The following is a 17,587-nucleotide window of genomic DNA, read 5'->3' on the forward strand; positions in this document are numbered from 1 at the left end:
ATTCCATACTGGGCGCCCCTTTCTCCCATATGCTCATCCTTCACGTGCATGCACAAGCCCCCGGACCCCAAACACTGACCCCCGCCTCGAAAACGTGCACGCCATGGTGAAAAAAAAATTAAATAATTAAAAAATGCACGTTGCAAAAAAGTTTGGGCCCGCCTCGAAAACGTGCACGCCATGGTGAAAAAAAAATTAAATAATTAAAAAATGCACGTTGCAAAAAAGTTTGGGGGTGCAACACGAGGACTTCCCAAGAGGTCACCCATCTTAGTACTACTTTCGCCCAAGCACGTTTAGCTTCGGAGTTCTGATGGGATCCGGTGCATTAGTGCTGGTATGATCGCACCCGTCATCCCATGCAAAAACTACGCATATATTCCATACTGGGCGCTGCTTTCTCCCGTATGCTCATCCTTCACGTGCATGCACAAGCCCCCGGACCCCAAACACTGACCCCCGCCTCGAAAACGTGCACGCCATGGTGAAAAAAAATTAAATAATTAAAAAATGCACGTTGCAAAAAAGTTTGGGCCCGCCTCGAAAACGTGCACGCCATGGTGAAAAAAAAATTAAATAATTAAAAAATGCACGTTGCAAAAAAGTTTGGGGGTGCAACACGAGGACTTCCCAAGAGGTCACCCATCTTAGTACTACTCTCGCCCAAGCACGTTTGACTTCGGAGTTCTGATGGGATCCGGTGCATTAGTGCTGGTATGATCGCACCCGTCATCCCATGCAAAAACTAAGCATATATTCCATACTGGGCGCCCCTTTCTCCCATATGCTCATCCTTCACGTGCATGCACAAGCCCCCGGACCCCAAACACTGACCCCCGCCTCGAAAACGTGCACGCCATGGTGAAAAAAAAATTAAATAATTAAAAAATGCACGTTGCAAAAAAGTTTGGGCCCGCCTCGAAAACGTGCACGCCATGGTGAAAAAAAAATTAAATAATTAAAAAATGCACGTTGCAAAAAAGTTTGGGGGTGCAACACGAGGACTTCCCAAGAGGTCACCCATCTAAGTACTACTCTCGCCCAAGCACGTTTCACTTCGGAGTTCTGATGGGATCCGGTGCATTAGTGCTGGTATGATCGCACCCGTCATCCCATGCAAAAACTAAGCATATATTCCATACTGGGCGCCCCTTTCTCCCGTATGCTCATCCTTCACGTGCATGCACAAGCCCCCGGACCCCAAACACTGACCCCCGCCTCGAAAACATGCACGCCATGGTGAAAAAAAAATTAAATAATTAAAAAATGCACGTTGCAAAAAAGTTTGGGGGTGCAACACGAGGACTTCCCAAGAGGTCAACCATCTTAGTACTACTCTCGCCCAAGCACGTTTAACTTCGGAGTTCTGATGGGATCCGGTGCATTAGTGCTGGTATGATCGCACCCGTCATCCCATGCAAAAACTAAGCATATATTCCATACTGGGCGCCCCTTTCTCCCGTATGCTCATCCTTCACGTGCATGCACAAGCCTCCGGACCCCAAACACTGACCCCCGCCTCGAAAACGTGCACGCCATGGTGAAAAAAAATTAAATAATTAAAAAATGCACGTTGCAAAAAAGTTTGGGCCCGCCTCGAAAACGTGCACGCCATGGTGAAAAAAAAATTAAATAATTAAAAAATGCACGTTGCAAAAAAGTTTGGGGGTGCAACACGAGGACTTCCCAAGAGGTCACCCATCTAAGTACTACTCTCGCCCAAGCACGTTTCACTTCGGAGTTCTGATGGGATCCGGTGGATTAGTGCTGGTATGATCGCACCCGTCATCCCATGCAAAAACTAAGCATATATTCCATACTGGACGCCCCTTTCTCCCGTATGCTCATCCTTCACGTGCATGCACAAGCCCCCGGACCCCAAACACTGACCCCCGCCTCGAAAACATGCACGCCATGGTGAAAAAAAAAATTAAATAATTAAAAAATGCACGTTGCAAAAAAGTTTGGGGGTGCAACACGAGGACTTCCCAAGAGGTCAACCATCTTAGTACTACTCTCGCCCAAGCACGTTTAACTTCGGAGTTCTGATGGGATCCGGTGCATTAGTGCTGGTATGATCGCACTCGTCATCCCATGCAAAAACTAAGCATATATTCCATACTGGGCGCCCCTTTCTCCCGTATGCTCATCCTTCACGTGCATGCACAAGCCTCCGGACCCCAAACACTGACCCCCGCCTCGAAAACGTGCACGCCATGGTGAAAAAAAAATTAAATAATTAAAAAATGCACGTTGCAAAAAAGTTTGGGCCCGCCTCGAAAACGTGCACGCCATGGTGAAAAAAAATTAAATAATTAAAAAATGCACGTTGCAAAAAAGTTTGGGGGTGCAAGACTTCCCAAGAGGTCACCCATCTTAGTACTACTCTCGCCCAAGCACGTTTAACTTCGGAGTTCTGATGGGATCCGGTGCATTAGTGCTGGTATGATCGCACCCGTCATCCCATGCAAAAACTAAGCATATATTCCATACTGGGCGCCCCTTTCTCCCGTATGCTCATCCTTCACGTGCATGCACAAGCCCCCGGACCCCAAACACTGACCCCCGCCTCGAAAACGTGCACGCCATGGTGAAAAAAAATTAAATAATTAAAAAATGCACGTTGCAAAAAAGTTTGGGCCCGCCTCGAAAACGTGCACGCCATGGTGAAAAAAAAATTAAATAATTAAAAAATGCACGTTGCAAAAAAGTTTGGGGGTGCAAGACTTCCCAAGAGGTCACCCATCTTAGTACTACTCTCGCCCAAGCACGTTTAACTTCGGAGTTCTGATGGGATCCGGTGCATTAGTGCTGGTATGATCGCACCCGTCATCCCATGCAAAAACTAAGCATATATTCCATACTGGGCGCCCCTTTCTCCCGTATGCTCATCCTTCACGTGCATGCACAAGCCCCCGGACCCCAAACACTGACCCCCGCCTCGAAAACGTGCACGCCATGGTGAAAAAAAATTAAATAATTAAAAAATGCACGTTGCAAAAAAGTTTGGGCCCGCCTCGAAAACGTGCACGCTATGGTGAAAAAAAAATTAAATAATTAAAAAATGCACCCGGACCCCAAACACTGACCCCCGCCTCGAAAACGTGCACGCCATGGTGAAAAAAAATTAAATAATTAAAAAATGCACGTTGCAAAAAAGTTTGGGCCCGCCTCGAAAACGTGCACGCCATGGTGAAAAAAAAATTAAATAATTAAAAAATGCATGTTGCAAAAAAGTTTGGGGGTGCAACACGAGGACTTCCCAAGAGGTCACCCATCTTAGTACTACTCTCGCCCAAGCACGTTTAACTTCGGAGTTCTGATGGGATCCGGTGCATTAGTGCTGGTATGATCGCACCCGTCATCCCATGCAAAAACTAAGCATATATTCCATACTGGGCGCCCCTTTCTCCCGTATGCTCATCCTTCACGTGCATGCACAAGCCACCGGACCCCAAACACTGACCCCCGCCTCGAAAACGTGCACGCCATGGTGAAAAAAAAATTAAATAATAAAAAAATGCACGTTGCAAAAAAGTTTGGGCCCGCCTCGAAAACGTGCACGCCATGGTGAAAAAAAAATTAAATAATTAAAAAATGCACGTTGCAAAAAAGTTTGGGGGTGCAACACGAGGACTTCCCAAGAGGTCACCCATCTAAGTACTACTCTCGCCCAAGCACGTTTCACTTCGGAGTTCTGATGGGATCCGGTGCATTAGTGCTGGTATGATCGCACCCGTCATCCCATGCAAAAACTAAGCATATATTCCATACTGGGCGCCCCTTTCTCCCGTACGCTCATCCTTCACGTGCATGCACAAGCCCCCGGACCCCAAACACTGACCCCCGCCTCGAAAACATGCACGCCATGGTGAAAAAAAAAATTAAATAATTAAAAAATGCACGTTGCAAAAAAAGTTTGGGGGTGCCACACGAGGACTTCCCAAGAGGTCAACCATCTTTGTACTACTCTCGCCCAAGCACGTTTAACTTCGGAGTTCTGATGGGATCCGGTGCATTAGTGCTGGTATGATCGCACCCGTCATCCCATGCAAAAACTAAGCATATATTCCATACTGGGCGCCCCTTTCTCCCGTATGCTCATCCTTCACGTGCATGCACAAGCCTCCGGACCCCAAACACTGACCCCCGCCTCGAAAACGTGCACGCCATGGTGAAAAAAAAATTAAATAATTAAAAAATGCACGTTGCAAAAAAGTTTGGGCCCGCCTCGAAAACGTGCACGCCATGGTGAAAAAAAAATTAAATAATTAAAAAATGCACGTTGCAAAAAAGTTTGGGGGTGCAACACGAGGACTTTCCAAGAGGTCACCCATCTTAGTACTACTCTCGCCCAAGCACGTTTAACTTCGGAGTTCTGATGGGATCCGGTGCATTAGTGCTGGTATGATCGCACCCGTCATCCCATGCAAAAACTAAGCATATATTCCATACTGGGCGCCCCTTTCTCCCGTATGCTCATCCTTCACGTGCATGCACAAGCCCCCGGACCCCAAACACTGACCCCCGCCTCGAAAACGTGCACGCCATGGTGAAAAAAAATTAAATAATTAAAAAATGCACGTTGCAAAAAAGTTTGGGCCCGCCTCGAAAACGTGCACGCCATGGTGAAAAAAAAATTAAATAATTAAAAAATGCACGTTGCAAAAAAGTTTGGGGGTGCAACACGAGGACTTCCCAAGAGGTCACCCATCTTAGTACTACTCTCGCCCACGCACGTTTAACTTCGGAGTTCTGATGGGATCCGGTGCATTAGTGCTGGTATGATCGCACCCGTCATCCCATGCAAAAACTAAGCATATATTCCATACTGGGCGCCCCTTTCTCCCATATGCTCATCCTTCACGTGCATGCACAAGCCCCCGGACCCCAAACACTGACCCCCGCCTCGAAAACGTGCACGCCATGGTGAAAAAAAAATTAAATAATTAAAAAATGCACGTTGCAAAAAAGTTTGGGCCCGCCTCGAAAACGTGCACGCCATGGTGAAAAAAAAATTAAATAATTAAAAAATGCACGTTGCAAAAAAGTTTGGGGGTGCAACACGAGGACTTCCCAAGAGGTCACCCATCTAAGTACTACTCTCGCCCAAGCACGTTTCACTTCGGAGTTCTGATGGGATCCGGTGCATTAGTGCTGGTATGATCGCACCCGTCATCCCATGCAAAAACTAAGCATATATTCCATACTGGGCGCCCCTTTCTCCCGTATGCTCATCCTTCACGTGCATGCACAAGCCCCCGGACCCCAAACACTGACCCCCGCCTCGAAAACATGCACGCCATGGTGAAAAAAAAATTAAATAATTAAAAAATGCACGTTGCAAAAAAGTTTGGGGGTGCAACACGAGGACTTCCCAAGAGGTCAACCATCTTAGTACTACTCTCGCCCAAGCACGTTTAACTTCGTAGTTCTGATGGGATCCGGTGCATTAGTGCTGGTATGATCGCACCCGTCATCCCATGCAAAAACTAAGCATATATTCCATACTGGGCGCCCCTTTCTCCCGTATGCTCATCCTTCACGTGCATGCACAAGCCTCCGGACCCCAAACACTGACCCCCGCCTCGAAAACGTGCACGCCATGGTGAAAAAAAATTAAATAATTAAAAAATGCACGTTGCAAAAAAGTTTGGGCCCGCCTCGAAAACGTGCACGCCATGGTGAAAAAAAAATTAAATAATTAAAAAATGCACGTTGCAAAAAAGTTTGGGCCCGCCTCGAAAACGTGCACGCCATGGTGAAAAAAAAAATTAAATAATTAAAAAATGCACGTTGCAAAAAAGTTTGGGGGTGCAACACGAGGACTTCCCAAGAGGTCACCCATCTTAGTACTACTCTCGCCCAAGCACGTTTAACTTCGGAGTTCTGATGGGATCCGGTGCATTAGTGCTGGTATGATCGCACCCGTCATCCCATGCAAAAACTAAGCATATATTCCATACTGGGCGCCCCTTTCTCCCGTATGCTCATCCTTCACGTGCATGCACAAGCCCCCGGACCCCAAACACTGACCCCCGCCTCGAAAACGTGCACGCCATGGTGAAAAAAAATTAAATAATTAAAAAATGCACGTTGCAAAAAAGTTTGGGCCCGCCTCGAAAACGTGCACGCCATGGTGAAAAAAAAATTAAATAATTAAAAAATGCACGTTGCAAAAAAGTTTGGGGGTGCAACACGAGGACTTCCCAAGAGGTCACCCATCTTAGTACTACTCTCGCCCAAGCACGTTTACCTTCGGAGTTCTGATGGGATCCGGTGCATTAGTGCTGGTATGATCGCACCCGTCATCCCATGCAAAAACTAAGCATATATTCCATACTGGGCGCCCCTTTCTCCCGTATGCTCATCCTTCACGTGCATGCACAAGCCCCCGGACCCCAAACACTGACCCCCGCCTAGAAAACGTGCACGCCATGGTGAAAAAAAATTAAATAATTAAAAAATGCACGTTGCAAAAAAGTTTGGGCCCGCCTCGAAAACGTGCACGCCATGGTGAAAAAAAAATTAAATAATTAAAAAATGCACGTTGCAAAAAAGTTTCGGGGTGCAACACGAGGACTTCCCAAGAGGTCACCCATCTTAGTACTACTCTCGCCCAAGCACGTTTACCTTCGGAGTTCTGATGGGATCCGGTGCATTAGTGCTGGTATGATCGCACCCGTCATCCCATGCAAAAACTAAGCATATATTCCATACTGGGCGCCCCTTTCTCCCGTATGCTCATCCTTCACGTGCATGCACAAGCCCCCGGACCCCAAACACTGACCCCCGCCTCGAAAACGTGCACGCCATGGTGAAAAAAAAAATTAAATAATTAAAAAATGCACGTTGCAAAAAAGTTTGGGCCCGCCTCGAAAACGTGCACGCCATGGTGAAAAAAAAATTAAATAATTAAAAAATGCACGTTGCAAAAAAGTTTGGGGGTGCAACACGAGGACTTCCCAAGAGGTCACCCATCTAAGTACTACTCTCGCCCAAGCACGTTTCACTTCGGAGTTCTGATGGGATCCGGTGCATTAGTGCTGGTATGATCGCACCCGTCATCCCATGCAAAAACTAAGCATATATTCCATACTGGGCGCCCCTTTCTCCCGTATGCTCATCCTTCACGTGCATGCACAAGCCACCGGACCCTAAACACTGACCCCCGCCTCGAAAACGTGCACGCCATGGTGAAAAAAAAATTAAATAATTAAAAAATGCACGTTGCAAAAAAGTTTGGGCCCGCCTCGAAAACGTGCACGCCATGGTGAAAAAAAAATTAAATAATTAAAAAATGCACGTTGCAAAAAAGTTTGGGGGTGCAACACGAGGACTTCCTAAGAGGTCACCCATCTTAGTACTACTCTCGCCCAAGCACGTTTCACTTCGGAGTTCTGATGGGATCCGGTGCATTAGTGCTGGTATGATCGCACCCGTCATCCCATGCAAAAACTAAGCATATATTCCATACTGGGCGCCCCTTTCTCCCGTATGCTCATCCTTCACGTGCATGCACAAGCCCCCGGACCCCAAACACTGACCCCCGCCTCGAAAACGTGCACGCCATGGTGAAAAAAAATTAAATAATTAAAAAATGCACGTTGCAAAAAAGTTTGGGCCCGCCTCGAAAACGTGCACGCCATGGTGAAAAAAAAATTAAATAATTAAAAAATGCACGTTGCAAAAAAGTTTGGGGGTGCAACACGAGGACTTCCCAAGAGGTCACCCATCTTAGTACTACTCTCGCCCAAGCACGTTTAACTTCGGAGTTCTGATGGGATCCGGTGCATTAGTGCTGGTATGATCGCACCCGTCATCCCATGCAAAAACTAAGCATATATTCCATACTGGGCGCCCCTTTCTCCCGTATGCTCATCCTTCACGTGCATGCACAAGCCCCCGGACCCCAAACACTGACCCCCGCCTCGAAAACGTGCACGCCATGGTGAAAAAAAAAATTAAATAATTAAAAAATGCACGTTGCAAAAAAGCTTGGGCCCGCCTCGAAAACGTGCACGCCATGGTGAAAAAAAAATTAAATAATTAAAAAATGCACGTTGCAAAAAAGTTTGGGGGTGCAACACGAGGACTTCCCAAGAGGTCACCCATCTTAGTACTACTCTCGCCCAAGCACGTTTCACTTCGGAGTTCTGATGGGATCCGGTGCATTAGTGCTGGTATGATCGCACCCGTCATCCCATGCAAAAACTAAGCATATATTCCATACTGGGCGCCCCTTTCTCCCGTATGCTCATCCTTCACGTGCATGCACAAGCCCCCGGACCCCAAACACTGACCCCCGCCTCGAAAACGTGCACGCCATGGTGAAAAAAAATTAAATAATTAAAAAATGCACGTTGCAAAAAAGTTTGGGCCCGCCTCGAAAACGTGCACGCCATGGTGAAAAAAAAATTAAATAATTAAAAAATGCACGTTGCAAAAAAGTTTGGGGGTGCAACACGAGGACTTCCCAAGAGGTCACCCATCTTAGTACTACTCTCGCCCAAGCACGTTTAACTTCGGAGTTCTGATGGGATCCGGTGCATTAGTGCTGGTATGATCGCACCCGTCATCCCATGCAAAAACTAAGCATATATTCCATACTGGGCGCCCCTTTCTCCCGTATGCTCATCCTTCACGTGCATGCACAAGCCCCCAGACCCCAAACACTGACCCCCGCCTCGAAAACGTGCACGCCATGGTGAAAAAAAAAATTAAATAATTAAAAAATGCACGTTGCAAAAAAGTTTGGGCCCGCCTCGAAAACGTGCACGCCATGGTGAAAAAAAATTAAATAATTAAAAAATGCACGTTGCAAAAAAGTTTGGGGGTGCAACACGAGGACTTCCCAAGAGGTCACCCATCTTAGTACTACTCTCGCCCAAGCACGTTTCACTTCGGAGTTCTGATGGGATCCGATGCATTAGTGCTGGTATGATCGCACCCGTCATCCCATGCAAAAACTAAGCATATATTCCATACTGGGCGCCCCTTTCTCCCGTATGCTCATCCTTCACGTGCATGCACAAGCCCCCGGACCCCAAACACTGACCCCCGCCTCGAAAACGTGCACGCCATGGTGAAAAAAAATTAAATAATTAAAAAATGCACGTTGCAAAAAAGTTTGGGCCCGCCTCGAAAACGTGCACGCCATGGTGAAAAAAAAATTAAATAATTAAAAAATGCACGTTGCAAAAAAGTTTGGGGGTGCAACATGAGGACTTCCCAAGAGGTCACCCATCTTAGTACTACTCTCGCCCAAGCACGTTTACCTTCGGAGTTCTGATGGGATCCGGTGCATTAGTGCTGGTATGATCGCACCCGTCATCCCATGCAAAAACTAAGCATATATTCCATACTGGGCGCCCCTTTCTCCCGTATGCTCATCCTTCACGTGCATGCACAAGCCCCCGGACCCCAAACACTGACCCCCGCCTCGAAAACGTGCACGCCATGGTGAAAAAAAAAATTAAATAATTAAAAAATGCACGTTGCAAAAAAGTTTGGGCCCGCCTCGAAAACGTGCACGCCATGGTGAAAAAAAAATTAAATAATTAAAAAATGCACGTTGCAAAAAAGTTTGGGCCCGCCTCGAAAACGTGTACGCCATGGTGAAAAAAAAATTAAATAATTAAAAAATGCACGTTGCAAAAAAGTTAGGGGGTGCAACACGAGGACTTCCCAAGAGGTCACCCATCTTAGTACTACTCTCGCCCAAGCACGTTTAACTTCGGAGTTCTGATGGGATCCGGTGCATTAGTGCTGGTATGATCGCACCCGTCATCCCATGCAAAAACTAAGCATATATTCCATACTGGGCGCCCCTTTCTCCCGTATGCTCATCCTTCACGTGCATGCACAAGCCCCCGGACCCCAAACACTGACCCCCGCCTCAAAAAGGTGCACGCCATGGTGAAAAAAAATTAAATAATTAAAAAATGCACGTTGCAAAAAAGTTTGGGCCCGCCTCGAAAACGTGCACGCCATGGTGAAAAAAAAATTAAATAATTAAAAAATGCACGTTGCAAAAAAGTTTGGGGGTGCAACACGAGGACTTCCCAAGAGGTCACCCATCTTAGTACTACTCTCGCCCAAGCACGTTTACCTTCGGAGTTCTGATGGGATCCGGTGCATTAGTGCTGGTATGATCGCACCCGTCATCCCATGCAAAAACTAAGCATATATTCCATACTGGGCGCCCCTTTGTCCCGTATGCTCATCCTTCACGTGCATGCACAAGCCCCCGGACCCCAAACACTGACCCCCGCCTCGAAAACGTGCACGCCATGGTGAAAAAAAATTAAATAATTAAAAAATGCACGTTGCAAAAAAGTTTGGGCCCGCCTCGAAAACGTGCACGCCATGGTGAAAAAAAAATTAAATAATTAAAAAATGCACGTTGCAAAAAAGTTTGGGGGTGCAACACGAGGACTTCCCAAGAGGTCACCCATCTTAGAACTACTCTCGCCCAAGCACGTTTACCTTCGGAGTTCTGATGGGATCCGGTGCATTAGTGCTGGTATGATCGCACCCGTCATCCCATGCAAAAACTAAGCATATATTCCATACTGGGCGCCCCTTTCTCCCGTATGCTCATCCTTCACGTGCATGCACAAGCCCCCGGACCCCAAACACTGACCCCCGCCTCGAAAACGTGCACGCCATGGTGAAAAAAAAATTAAAAAATTAAAAAATGCACGTTGCAAAAAAGTTTGGGCCCGCCTCGAAAACGTGCACGCCATGGTGAAAAAAAATTAAATAATTAAAAAATGCACGTTGCAAAAAAGTTTAGGGGTGCAACACGAGGACTTCACAAGAGGTCACCCATCTTAGTACTACTCTCGCCCAAGCACGTTTAACTTCGGAGTTCTGATGGGATCCGGTGCATTAGTGCTGGTATGATCGCACCCGTCATCCCATGCAAAAACTAAGCATATATTCCATACTGGGCGCCCCTTTCTCCCGTATGCTCATCCTTCACGTGCATGCACAAGCCCCCGGACCCCAAACACTGACCCCCGCCTCGAAAACGTGCACGCCATGGTGAAAAAAAAATTAAATAATTAAAAAATGCACGTTGCAAAAAAGTTTGGGGGTGCAACACGAGGACTTCCCCAAGAGGTCACCCATCTTAGTACTACTCTCGCCCAAGCACGTTTAACTTCAGAGTTCTGATGGGATCCGGTGCATTAGTGCTGGTATGATCGCACCCGTCATCCCATGGAAAAACTAAGCATATATTCCATACTGGGCGCCCCTTTCTCCCGTATGCTCATCCTTCACGTGGATGCACAAGCCCCCGGACCCCAAACACTGACCCCCGCCTCGAAAACGTGCACGCCATGGTGAAAAAAAAATTAAATAATTAAAAAATGCACGTTGCAAAAAAGTTTGGGGGTGCAACACGAGGACTTCCCAAGAGGTCACCCATCTTAGTACTACTCTCGCCCAAACACGTTTAACTTCGGAGTTCTGATGGGATCCGGTGCATTAGTGCTGGTATGATCGCACCCGTCATCCCATGCAAAAACTAAGCATATATTCCATACTGGGCGCCCCTTTCTCCCGTATGCTCATCCTTCACGTGCATGCACAAGCCCCCGGACCCCAAACACTGACCCCCGCCTCGAAAACGTGCACGCCATGGTGAAAAAAAAAATTAAATAATTAAAAAATGCACGTTGCAAAAAAGTTTGGGCCCGCCTCGAAAAACGTGCACGCCATGGTGAAAAAAAAATTAAATAATTAAAAAATGCACGTTGCAAAAAAGTTTGGGGGTGCAACACGAGGACTTCCCAAGAGGTCACCCATCTTAGTACTACTCTCGCCCAAGCACGTTTAACTTCGGAGTTCTGATGGGATCCGGTGCATTAGTGCTGATATGATCGCACCCGTCATCCCATGCAAAAACTAAGCATATATTCCATACTGGGCGCCCCTTTCTCCCATATGCTCATCCTTCACGTGCATACACAAGCCCCCGGACCCCAAACACTGACCCCCGCCTCGAAAACGTGCACGCCATGGTGAAAAAAAAAATTAAATAATTAAAAAATGCACGTTGCAAAAAAGTTTGGGGGTGCAACACGAGGACTTCCCAAGAGGTCAACCATCTTAGTACTACTCTCGCCCAAGCACGTTTAACTTCGGAGTTCTGATGGGATCCGGTGCATTAGTGCTGGTATGATCGCACCCGTCATCCCATGCAAAAACTAAGCATATATTCCATACTGGGCGCCCCTTTCTCCCGTATGCTCATCCTTCACGTGCATACACAAGCCCCCGGACCCCAAACACTGACCCCCGCCTCGAAAACGTGCACGCCATGGTGAAAAAAAAAATTAAATAATTAAAAAATGCACGTTGCAAAAAAGTTTGGGGGTGCAACACGAGGACTTCCCAAGAGGTCAACCATCTTAGTACTACTCTCGCCCAAGCACGTTTAACTTCGGAGTTCTGATGGGATCCGGTGCATTAGTGCTGGTATGATCGCACCCGTCATCCCATGCAAAAACTAAGCATATATTCCATACTGGGCGCCCCTTTCTCCCGTATGCTCATCCTTCACGTGCATGCACAAGCCCCCGGACCCCAAACACTGACCCCCGCCTCGAAAACGTGCACGCCATGGTGAAAAAAAAATTAAATAATTAAAAAATGCACGTTGCAAAAAAGTTTGGGGGTGCAACACGAGGACTTCCCAAGAGGTCACCCATCTTAGTACTACTCTCGCCCAAGCATGTTTAACTTCGGAGTTCTGATGGGATCCGGTGCATTAGTGCTGGTATGATCGCACCCGTCATCCCATGCAAAAACTAAGCATATATTCCATACTGGGCGCCCCTTTCTCCCGTATGCTCATCCTTCACGTGCATGCACAAGCCCCCGGACCCCAAACACTGACCCCCGCCTCGAAAACGTGCACGCCATGGTGAAAAAAAAAATTAAATAATTAAAAAATGCACGTTGCAAAAAAGTTTGGGCCCGCCTCGAAAAACGTGCACGCCATGGTGAAAAAAAAATTAAATAATTAAAAAATGCACGTTGCAAAAAAGTTTGGGGGTGCAACACGAGGACTTCCCAAGAGGTCACCCATCTTAGTACTACTCTCGCCCAAGCACGTTTAACTTCGGAGTTCTGATGGGATCCGGTGCATTAGTGCTGATATGATCGCACCCGTCATCCCATGCAAAAACTAAGCATATATTCCATACTGGGCGCCCCTTTCTCCCATATGCTCATCCTTCACGTGCATACACAAGCCCCCGGACCCCAAACACTGACCCCCGCCTCGAAAACGTGCACGCCATGGTGAAAAAAAAAATTAAATAATTAAAAAATGCACGTTGCAAAAAAGTTTGGGGGTGCAACACGAGGACTTCCCAAGAGGTCAACCATCTTAGTACTACTCTCGCCCAAGCACGTTTAACTTCGGAGTTCTGATGGGATCCGGTGCATTAGTGCTGGTATGATCGCACCCGTCATCCCATGCAAAAACTAAGCATATATTCCATACTGGGCGCCCCTTTCTCCCGTATGCTCATCCTTCACGTGCATGCACAAGCCCCCGGACCCCAAACACTGACCCCCGCCTCGAAAACGTGCACGCCATGGTGAAAAAAAAAATTAAATAATTAAAAAATGCACGTTGCAAAAAATTTTGGGGGTGCAACACGAGGACTTCCCAAGAGGTCAACCATCTTAGTACTACTCTCGCCCAAGCACGTTTAACTTCGGAGTTCTGATGGGATCCGGTGCATTAGTGCTGGTATGATCGCACCCGTCATCCCATGCAAAAACTAAGCATATATTCCATACTGGGCGCCCCTTTCTCCCGTATGCTCATCCTTCACGTGCATGCACAAGCCCCCGGACCCCAAACACTGACCCCCGCCTCGAAAACGTGCACGCCATGGTGAAAAAAAAATTAAATAATTAAAAAATGCACGTTGCAAAAAAGTTTGGGGGTGCAACACGAGGACTTCCCAAGAGGTCACCCATCTTAGTACTACTCTCGCCCAAGCATGTTTAACTTCGGAGTTCTGATGGGATCCGGTGCATTAGTGCTGGTATGATCGCACCCGTCATCCCATGCAAAAACTAAGCATATATTCCATACTGGGCGCCCCTTTCTCCCGTATGCTCATTCTTAACGTGCATGCACAAGCCCCCGGACCCCAAACACTGACCCCCGCCTCGAAAACGTGCACGCCATGGTGAAAAAAAAATTAAATAATTAAAAAATGCACGTTGCAAAAAAGTTTGGGCCCGCCTCGAAAACGTGCACGCCATGGTGAAAAAAAAATTAAATAATTAAAAAATGCACGTTGCAAAAAAGTTTGGGGGTGCAACACGAGGACTTCCCAAGAGGTCACCCATCTTAGTACTACTCTCGCCCAAGCACGTTTAGCTTCGGAGTTCTGATGGGATCCGGTGCATTAGTGCTGGTATGATCGCACCCGTCATCCTATGCAAAAACTAAGCATATATTCCATACTGGGCGCCCATTTCTCCCGTATGCTCATCCTTCACGTGCATGCACAAGCCTCCGGACCCCAAACACTGACCCCCGCCTCGAAAACGTGCACGCCATGGTGAAAAAAAAATTAAATAATTAAAAAATGCACGTTGCAAAAAAGTTTGGGCCCGCCTCGAAAACGTGCACGCCATGGTGAAAAAAAAATTAAATAATTAAAAAATGCACGTTGCAAAAAAGTTTGGGGGTGCAACACGAGGACTTCCCAAGAGGTCACCCATCTTAGTACTACTCTCGCCCAAGCACGTTTAACTTCGGAGTTCTGATGGGATCCGGTGCATTAGTGCTGGTATGATCGCACCCGTCATCCCATGCAAAAACTAAGCATATATTCCATACTGGGCGCCCCTTTCTCCCGTATGCTCATCCTTCACGTGCATGCACAAGCCCCCGGACCCCAAACACTGACCCCCGCCTCGAAAACGTGCACGCCATGGTGAAAAAAAATTAAATAATTAAAAAATGCACGTTGCAAAAAAGTTTGGGCCCGCCTCGAAAACGTGCACGCCATGGTGAAAAAAAAATTAAATAATTAAAAAATGCACGTTGCAAAAAAGTTTGGGGGTGCAACACGAGGACTTCCCAAGAGGTCACCCATCTTAGTACTACTCTCGCCCAAGCACGTTTACCTTCGGAGTTCTGATGGGATCCGGTGCATTAGTGCTGGTATGATCGCACCCGTCATCCCATGCAAAAACTAAGCATATATTCCATACTGGGCGCCCCTTTCTCCCGTATGCTCATCCTTCACGTGCATGCACAAGCCCCCGGACCCCAAACACTGACCCCCGCCTCGAAAACGTGCACGCCATGGTGAAAAAAAAATTAAATAATTAAAAAATGCACGTTGCAAAAAAGTTTGGACCCGCCTCGAAAACGTGCACGCCATGGTGAAAAATAAATTAAATAATTAAAAAATGCACGTTGCAAAAAAGTTTGGGGGTGCAACACGAGGACTTCCCAAGAGGTCACCCATCTTAGTACTACTCTCGCCCAAGCACGTTTAACTTCGGAGTTCTGATGGGATCCGGTGCATTAGTGCTGGTATGATCGCACCCGTCATCCCATGCAAAAACTAAGCATATATTCCATACTGGGCGCCCCTTTCTCCCGTATGCTCATCCTTCACGTGCATGCACAAGCCTCCGGACCCCAAACACTGACCCCCGCCTCGAAAACGTGCACGCCATGGTGAAAAAAAAATTAAATAATTAAAAAATGCACGTTGCAAAAAAGTTTGGGCCCGCCTCGAAAACGTGCACGCCATGGTGAAAAAAAAATTAAATAATTAAAAATGCACGTTGCAAAAAAGTTTGGGGGTGCAACACGAGGACTTTCCAAGAGGTCACCCATCTTAGTACTACTCTCGCCCAAGCACGTTTAACTTCGGAGTTCTGATGGGATCCGGTGCATTAGTGCTGGTATGATCGCACCCGTCATCCCATGCAAAAACTAAGCATATATTCCATACTGGGCGCCCCTTTCTCCCGTATGCTCATCCTTCACGTGCATGCACAAGCCCCCGGACCCCAAACACTGACCCCCGCCTCGAAAACGTGCACGCCATGGTGAAAAAAAATTAAATTAAAAAATGCACGTTGCAAAAAAGTTTGGGCCCGCCTCGAAAACGTGCACGCCATGGTGAAAAAAAAATTAAATAATTAAAAAATGCACGTTGCAAAAAAGTTTGTGGGTGCAACACGAGGACTTCCCAAGAGGTCACCCATCTTAGTACTACTCTCGCCCAAGGACGTTTAACTTCGGAGTTCTGATGGGATCCGGTGCATTAGTGCTGGTATGATCGCACCCGTCATCCCATGCAAAAACTAAGCATATATTCCATACTGGGCGCCCCTTTCTCCCGTATGCTCATCCTTCACGTGCATGCACAAGCCCCCGGACCCCAAACACTGACCCCCGCCTCGAAAACGTGCACGCCATGGTGAAAAAAAAAATTAAATAATTAAAAAATGCACGTTGCAAAACAGTTTGGGCCCGCCTCGAAAACGTGCACGCCATGGTGAAAAAAAAATTAAATAATTAAAAAATGCACGTTGCAAAAAAGTTTGGGGGTGCAACATGAGGACTTCCCAAGAGGTCACCCATCTTAGTACTACTCTCGCCCAAGCACGTTTAACTTCGGAGTTCTGATGGGATCCGGTGCATTAGTGCTGGTATGATCGCACCCGTCATCCCATGCAAAAACTAAGCATATATTCCATACTGGGCGCCCCTTTCTCCCGTATGCTCATCCTTCACGTGCATGCACAAGCCCCCGGACCCCAAACACTGACCCCCTCCTCGAAAACGTGCACGCCATGGTGAAAAAAAAATTAAATAATTAAAAAATGCACGTTGCAAAAAAGTTTGGGCCCGCCTCGAAAACGTGCACGCCATGGTGAAAAAAAATTAAATAATTAAAAAATGCACGTTGCAAAAAAGTTTGGGGGTGCAACACGAGGACTTCCCAAGAGGTCACCCATCTAAGTACTACTCTCGCCCAAGCACGTTTCACTTCGGAGTTCTGATGGGATCCGGTGGATTAGTGCTGGTATGATCGCACCCGTCATCCCATGCAAAAACTAAGCATATATTCCATACTGGGCGCCCCTTTCTCCCGTATGCTCATCCTTCACGTGGATACACAAGCCCCCGGACCCCAAACACTGACCCCCGCCTCGAAAACGTGCACGCCATGGTGAAAAAAAAAATTAAATAATTAAAAAATGCACGTTGCAAAAAAGTTTGGGCCCGCCTCGAAAACGTGCACGCCATGGTGAAAAAAAAATTAAATAATTAAAAAATGCACGTTGCAAAAAAGTTTGGGGGTGCAACACGAGGACTTCCCAAGAGGTCACCCATCTAAGTACTACTCTCGCCCAAGCACGTTTCACTTCGGAGTTCTGATGGGATCCGGTGCATTAGTGCTGGTATGATCGCACCCGTCATCCCATGCAAAAACTAAGCATATATTCCATACTGGGCGCCCCTTTCTCCCGTATGCTCATCCTTCACGTGCATGCACAAGCCCCCGGACCCCAAACA

General features: G+C 47.0%; 48 non-coding genes across 48 annotated transcripts; all 48 read right to left on the minus strand.

The window, feature by feature from the left end:
- Positions 1-232: 232 nt before the first annotated feature.
- LOC136213906 (5S ribosomal RNA) lies at positions 233-351 on the minus strand. The gene has a single exon (XR_010681006.1). It is a non-coding gene; the product is annotated as a 5S ribosomal RNA (ribosomal RNA).
- A 258-nt stretch (positions 352-609) lies between these two features.
- Positions 610-728, minus strand: LOC136212184 (5S ribosomal RNA). The gene has a single exon (XR_010679354.1). It is a non-coding gene; the product is annotated as a 5S ribosomal RNA (ribosomal RNA).
- Positions 729-987: 259 nt separating this feature from the next.
- Positions 988-1,106, minus strand: LOC136212365 (5S ribosomal RNA). Its single transcript, XR_010679526.1, has one exon. It is a non-coding gene; the product is annotated as a 5S ribosomal RNA (ribosomal RNA).
- A 182-nt stretch (positions 1,107-1,288) lies between these two features.
- On the minus strand, positions 1,289-1,407 carry LOC136212856 (5S ribosomal RNA). The gene has a single exon (XR_010679997.1). It is a non-coding gene; the product is annotated as a 5S ribosomal RNA (ribosomal RNA).
- A 258-nt stretch (positions 1,408-1,665) lies between these two features.
- LOC136213897 (5S ribosomal RNA) lies at positions 1,666-1,784 on the minus strand. The gene has a single exon (XR_010680997.1). It is a non-coding gene; the product is annotated as a 5S ribosomal RNA (ribosomal RNA).
- A 183-nt stretch (positions 1,785-1,967) lies between these two features.
- Positions 1,968-2,086, minus strand: LOC136214278 (5S ribosomal RNA). The gene has a single exon (XR_010681373.1). It is a non-coding gene; the product is annotated as a 5S ribosomal RNA (ribosomal RNA).
- A 256-nt stretch (positions 2,087-2,342) lies between these two features.
- Positions 2,343-2,457, minus strand: LOC136215752 (5S ribosomal RNA). The gene has a single exon (XR_010682783.1). It is a non-coding gene; the product is annotated as a 5S ribosomal RNA (ribosomal RNA).
- A 256-nt stretch (positions 2,458-2,713) lies between these two features.
- On the minus strand, positions 2,714-2,828 carry LOC136215753 (5S ribosomal RNA). The gene has a single exon (XR_010682784.1). It is a non-coding gene; the product is annotated as a 5S ribosomal RNA (ribosomal RNA).
- A 413-nt stretch (positions 2,829-3,241) lies between these two features.
- On the minus strand, positions 3,242-3,360 carry LOC136211398 (5S ribosomal RNA). Its single transcript, XR_010678601.1, has one exon. It is a non-coding gene; the product is annotated as a 5S ribosomal RNA (ribosomal RNA).
- Positions 3,361-3,619: 259 nt separating this feature from the next.
- On the minus strand, positions 3,620-3,738 carry LOC136212366 (5S ribosomal RNA). Its single transcript, XR_010679527.1, has one exon. It is a non-coding gene; the product is annotated as a 5S ribosomal RNA (ribosomal RNA).
- A 184-nt stretch (positions 3,739-3,922) lies between these two features.
- Positions 3,923-4,041, minus strand: LOC136215414 (5S ribosomal RNA). The gene has a single exon (XR_010682455.1). It is a non-coding gene; the product is annotated as a 5S ribosomal RNA (ribosomal RNA).
- Positions 4,042-4,300: 259 nt separating this feature from the next.
- LOC136213481 (5S ribosomal RNA) lies at positions 4,301-4,419 on the minus strand. Its single transcript, XR_010680589.1, has one exon. It is a non-coding gene; the product is annotated as a 5S ribosomal RNA (ribosomal RNA).
- Positions 4,420-4,677: 258 nt separating this feature from the next.
- LOC136212331 (5S ribosomal RNA) lies at positions 4,678-4,796 on the minus strand. The gene has a single exon (XR_010679494.1). It is a non-coding gene; the product is annotated as a 5S ribosomal RNA (ribosomal RNA).
- Positions 4,797-5,055: 259 nt separating this feature from the next.
- On the minus strand, positions 5,056-5,174 carry LOC136212367 (5S ribosomal RNA). Its single transcript, XR_010679528.1, has one exon. It is a non-coding gene; the product is annotated as a 5S ribosomal RNA (ribosomal RNA).
- Positions 5,175-5,356: 182 nt separating this feature from the next.
- Positions 5,357-5,475, minus strand: LOC136215186 (5S ribosomal RNA). The gene has a single exon (XR_010682233.1). It is a non-coding gene; the product is annotated as a 5S ribosomal RNA (ribosomal RNA).
- Positions 5,476-5,811: 336 nt separating this feature from the next.
- On the minus strand, positions 5,812-5,930 carry LOC136211399 (5S ribosomal RNA). The gene has a single exon (XR_010678602.1). It is a non-coding gene; the product is annotated as a 5S ribosomal RNA (ribosomal RNA).
- Positions 5,931-6,188: 258 nt separating this feature from the next.
- On the minus strand, positions 6,189-6,307 carry LOC136213217 (5S ribosomal RNA). The gene has a single exon (XR_010680341.1). It is a non-coding gene; the product is annotated as a 5S ribosomal RNA (ribosomal RNA).
- Positions 6,308-6,565: 258 nt separating this feature from the next.
- Positions 6,566-6,684, minus strand: LOC136213218 (5S ribosomal RNA). The gene has a single exon (XR_010680342.1). It is a non-coding gene; the product is annotated as a 5S ribosomal RNA (ribosomal RNA).
- Positions 6,685-6,944: 260 nt separating this feature from the next.
- LOC136212368 (5S ribosomal RNA) lies at positions 6,945-7,063 on the minus strand. Its single transcript, XR_010679529.1, has one exon. It is a non-coding gene; the product is annotated as a 5S ribosomal RNA (ribosomal RNA).
- Positions 7,064-7,322: 259 nt separating this feature from the next.
- Positions 7,323-7,441, minus strand: LOC136213732 (5S ribosomal RNA). The gene has a single exon (XR_010680837.1). It is a non-coding gene; the product is annotated as a 5S ribosomal RNA (ribosomal RNA).
- Positions 7,442-7,699: 258 nt separating this feature from the next.
- LOC136211400 (5S ribosomal RNA) lies at positions 7,700-7,818 on the minus strand. Its single transcript, XR_010678604.1, has one exon. It is a non-coding gene; the product is annotated as a 5S ribosomal RNA (ribosomal RNA).
- A 260-nt stretch (positions 7,819-8,078) lies between these two features.
- On the minus strand, positions 8,079-8,197 carry LOC136212073 (5S ribosomal RNA). The gene has a single exon (XR_010679249.1). It is a non-coding gene; the product is annotated as a 5S ribosomal RNA (ribosomal RNA).
- A 258-nt stretch (positions 8,198-8,455) lies between these two features.
- Positions 8,456-8,574, minus strand: LOC136211401 (5S ribosomal RNA). Its single transcript, XR_010678605.1, has one exon. It is a non-coding gene; the product is annotated as a 5S ribosomal RNA (ribosomal RNA).
- A 259-nt stretch (positions 8,575-8,833) lies between these two features.
- On the minus strand, positions 8,834-8,952 carry LOC136214101 (5S ribosomal RNA). Its single transcript, XR_010681198.1, has one exon. It is a non-coding gene; the product is annotated as a 5S ribosomal RNA (ribosomal RNA).
- Positions 8,953-9,210: 258 nt separating this feature from the next.
- LOC136215040 (5S ribosomal RNA) lies at positions 9,211-9,329 on the minus strand. Its single transcript, XR_010682095.1, has one exon. It is a non-coding gene; the product is annotated as a 5S ribosomal RNA (ribosomal RNA).
- A 337-nt stretch (positions 9,330-9,666) lies between these two features.
- Positions 9,667-9,785, minus strand: LOC136211402 (5S ribosomal RNA). The gene has a single exon (XR_010678606.1). It is a non-coding gene; the product is annotated as a 5S ribosomal RNA (ribosomal RNA).
- Positions 9,786-10,043: 258 nt separating this feature from the next.
- Positions 10,044-10,162, minus strand: LOC136213219 (5S ribosomal RNA). Its single transcript, XR_010680343.1, has one exon. It is a non-coding gene; the product is annotated as a 5S ribosomal RNA (ribosomal RNA).
- A 258-nt stretch (positions 10,163-10,420) lies between these two features.
- Positions 10,421-10,539, minus strand: LOC136214829 (5S ribosomal RNA). Its single transcript, XR_010681897.1, has one exon. It is a non-coding gene; the product is annotated as a 5S ribosomal RNA (ribosomal RNA).
- Positions 10,540-10,797: 258 nt separating this feature from the next.
- Positions 10,798-10,916, minus strand: LOC136212144 (5S ribosomal RNA). Its single transcript, XR_010679317.1, has one exon. It is a non-coding gene; the product is annotated as a 5S ribosomal RNA (ribosomal RNA).
- A 182-nt stretch (positions 10,917-11,098) lies between these two features.
- LOC136215111 (5S ribosomal RNA) lies at positions 11,099-11,218 on the minus strand. The gene has a single exon (XR_010682162.1). It is a non-coding gene; the product is annotated as a 5S ribosomal RNA (ribosomal RNA).
- A 182-nt stretch (positions 11,219-11,400) lies between these two features.
- Positions 11,401-11,519, minus strand: LOC136212440 (5S ribosomal RNA). The gene has a single exon (XR_010679597.1). It is a non-coding gene; the product is annotated as a 5S ribosomal RNA (ribosomal RNA).
- A 261-nt stretch (positions 11,520-11,780) lies between these two features.
- LOC136212502 (5S ribosomal RNA) lies at positions 11,781-11,899 on the minus strand. The gene has a single exon (XR_010679654.1). It is a non-coding gene; the product is annotated as a 5S ribosomal RNA (ribosomal RNA).
- A 183-nt stretch (positions 11,900-12,082) lies between these two features.
- On the minus strand, positions 12,083-12,201 carry LOC136212857 (5S ribosomal RNA). Its single transcript, XR_010679998.1, has one exon. It is a non-coding gene; the product is annotated as a 5S ribosomal RNA (ribosomal RNA).
- Positions 12,202-12,384: 183 nt separating this feature from the next.
- On the minus strand, positions 12,385-12,503 carry LOC136212858 (5S ribosomal RNA). The gene has a single exon (XR_010679999.1). It is a non-coding gene; the product is annotated as a 5S ribosomal RNA (ribosomal RNA).
- Positions 12,504-12,685: 182 nt separating this feature from the next.
- Positions 12,686-12,804, minus strand: LOC136213379 (5S ribosomal RNA). Its single transcript, XR_010680494.1, has one exon. It is a non-coding gene; the product is annotated as a 5S ribosomal RNA (ribosomal RNA).
- Positions 12,805-13,065: 261 nt separating this feature from the next.
- LOC136212503 (5S ribosomal RNA) lies at positions 13,066-13,184 on the minus strand. The gene has a single exon (XR_010679655.1). It is a non-coding gene; the product is annotated as a 5S ribosomal RNA (ribosomal RNA).
- A 183-nt stretch (positions 13,185-13,367) lies between these two features.
- Positions 13,368-13,486, minus strand: LOC136212859 (5S ribosomal RNA). Its single transcript, XR_010680000.1, has one exon. It is a non-coding gene; the product is annotated as a 5S ribosomal RNA (ribosomal RNA).
- A 183-nt stretch (positions 13,487-13,669) lies between these two features.
- Positions 13,670-13,788, minus strand: LOC136212861 (5S ribosomal RNA). The gene has a single exon (XR_010680002.1). It is a non-coding gene; the product is annotated as a 5S ribosomal RNA (ribosomal RNA).
- A 182-nt stretch (positions 13,789-13,970) lies between these two features.
- Positions 13,971-14,089, minus strand: LOC136213380 (5S ribosomal RNA). The gene has a single exon (XR_010680495.1). It is a non-coding gene; the product is annotated as a 5S ribosomal RNA (ribosomal RNA).
- A 259-nt stretch (positions 14,090-14,348) lies between these two features.
- Positions 14,349-14,467, minus strand: LOC136211746 (5S ribosomal RNA). Its single transcript, XR_010678937.1, has one exon. It is a non-coding gene; the product is annotated as a 5S ribosomal RNA (ribosomal RNA).
- Positions 14,468-14,726: 259 nt separating this feature from the next.
- LOC136211403 (5S ribosomal RNA) lies at positions 14,727-14,845 on the minus strand. The gene has a single exon (XR_010678607.1). It is a non-coding gene; the product is annotated as a 5S ribosomal RNA (ribosomal RNA).
- A 258-nt stretch (positions 14,846-15,103) lies between these two features.
- LOC136213220 (5S ribosomal RNA) lies at positions 15,104-15,222 on the minus strand. The gene has a single exon (XR_010680344.1). It is a non-coding gene; the product is annotated as a 5S ribosomal RNA (ribosomal RNA).
- Positions 15,223-15,481: 259 nt separating this feature from the next.
- Positions 15,482-15,600, minus strand: LOC136211404 (5S ribosomal RNA). The gene has a single exon (XR_010678608.1). It is a non-coding gene; the product is annotated as a 5S ribosomal RNA (ribosomal RNA).
- Positions 15,601-15,858: 258 nt separating this feature from the next.
- Positions 15,859-15,977, minus strand: LOC136213482 (5S ribosomal RNA). The gene has a single exon (XR_010680590.1). It is a non-coding gene; the product is annotated as a 5S ribosomal RNA (ribosomal RNA).
- A 255-nt stretch (positions 15,978-16,232) lies between these two features.
- Positions 16,233-16,351, minus strand: LOC136214369 (5S ribosomal RNA). Its single transcript, XR_010681458.1, has one exon. It is a non-coding gene; the product is annotated as a 5S ribosomal RNA (ribosomal RNA).
- A 260-nt stretch (positions 16,352-16,611) lies between these two features.
- LOC136213953 (5S ribosomal RNA) lies at positions 16,612-16,730 on the minus strand. Its single transcript, XR_010681053.1, has one exon. It is a non-coding gene; the product is annotated as a 5S ribosomal RNA (ribosomal RNA).
- A 258-nt stretch (positions 16,731-16,988) lies between these two features.
- On the minus strand, positions 16,989-17,107 carry LOC136213898 (5S ribosomal RNA). Its single transcript, XR_010680998.1, has one exon. It is a non-coding gene; the product is annotated as a 5S ribosomal RNA (ribosomal RNA).
- Positions 17,108-17,367: 260 nt separating this feature from the next.
- On the minus strand, positions 17,368-17,486 carry LOC136212369 (5S ribosomal RNA). Its single transcript, XR_010679530.1, has one exon. It is a non-coding gene; the product is annotated as a 5S ribosomal RNA (ribosomal RNA).
- Positions 17,487-17,587: the final 101 nt, after the last annotated feature.

This window comes from Euphorbia lathyris, chromosome 1 (genome assembly GCF_963576675.1).
Source record: "Euphorbia lathyris chromosome 1, ddEupLath1.1, whole genome shotgun sequence".
Taxonomy (NCBI): domain Eukaryota; kingdom Viridiplantae; phylum Streptophyta; class Magnoliopsida; order Malpighiales; family Euphorbiaceae; genus Euphorbia; species Euphorbia lathyris.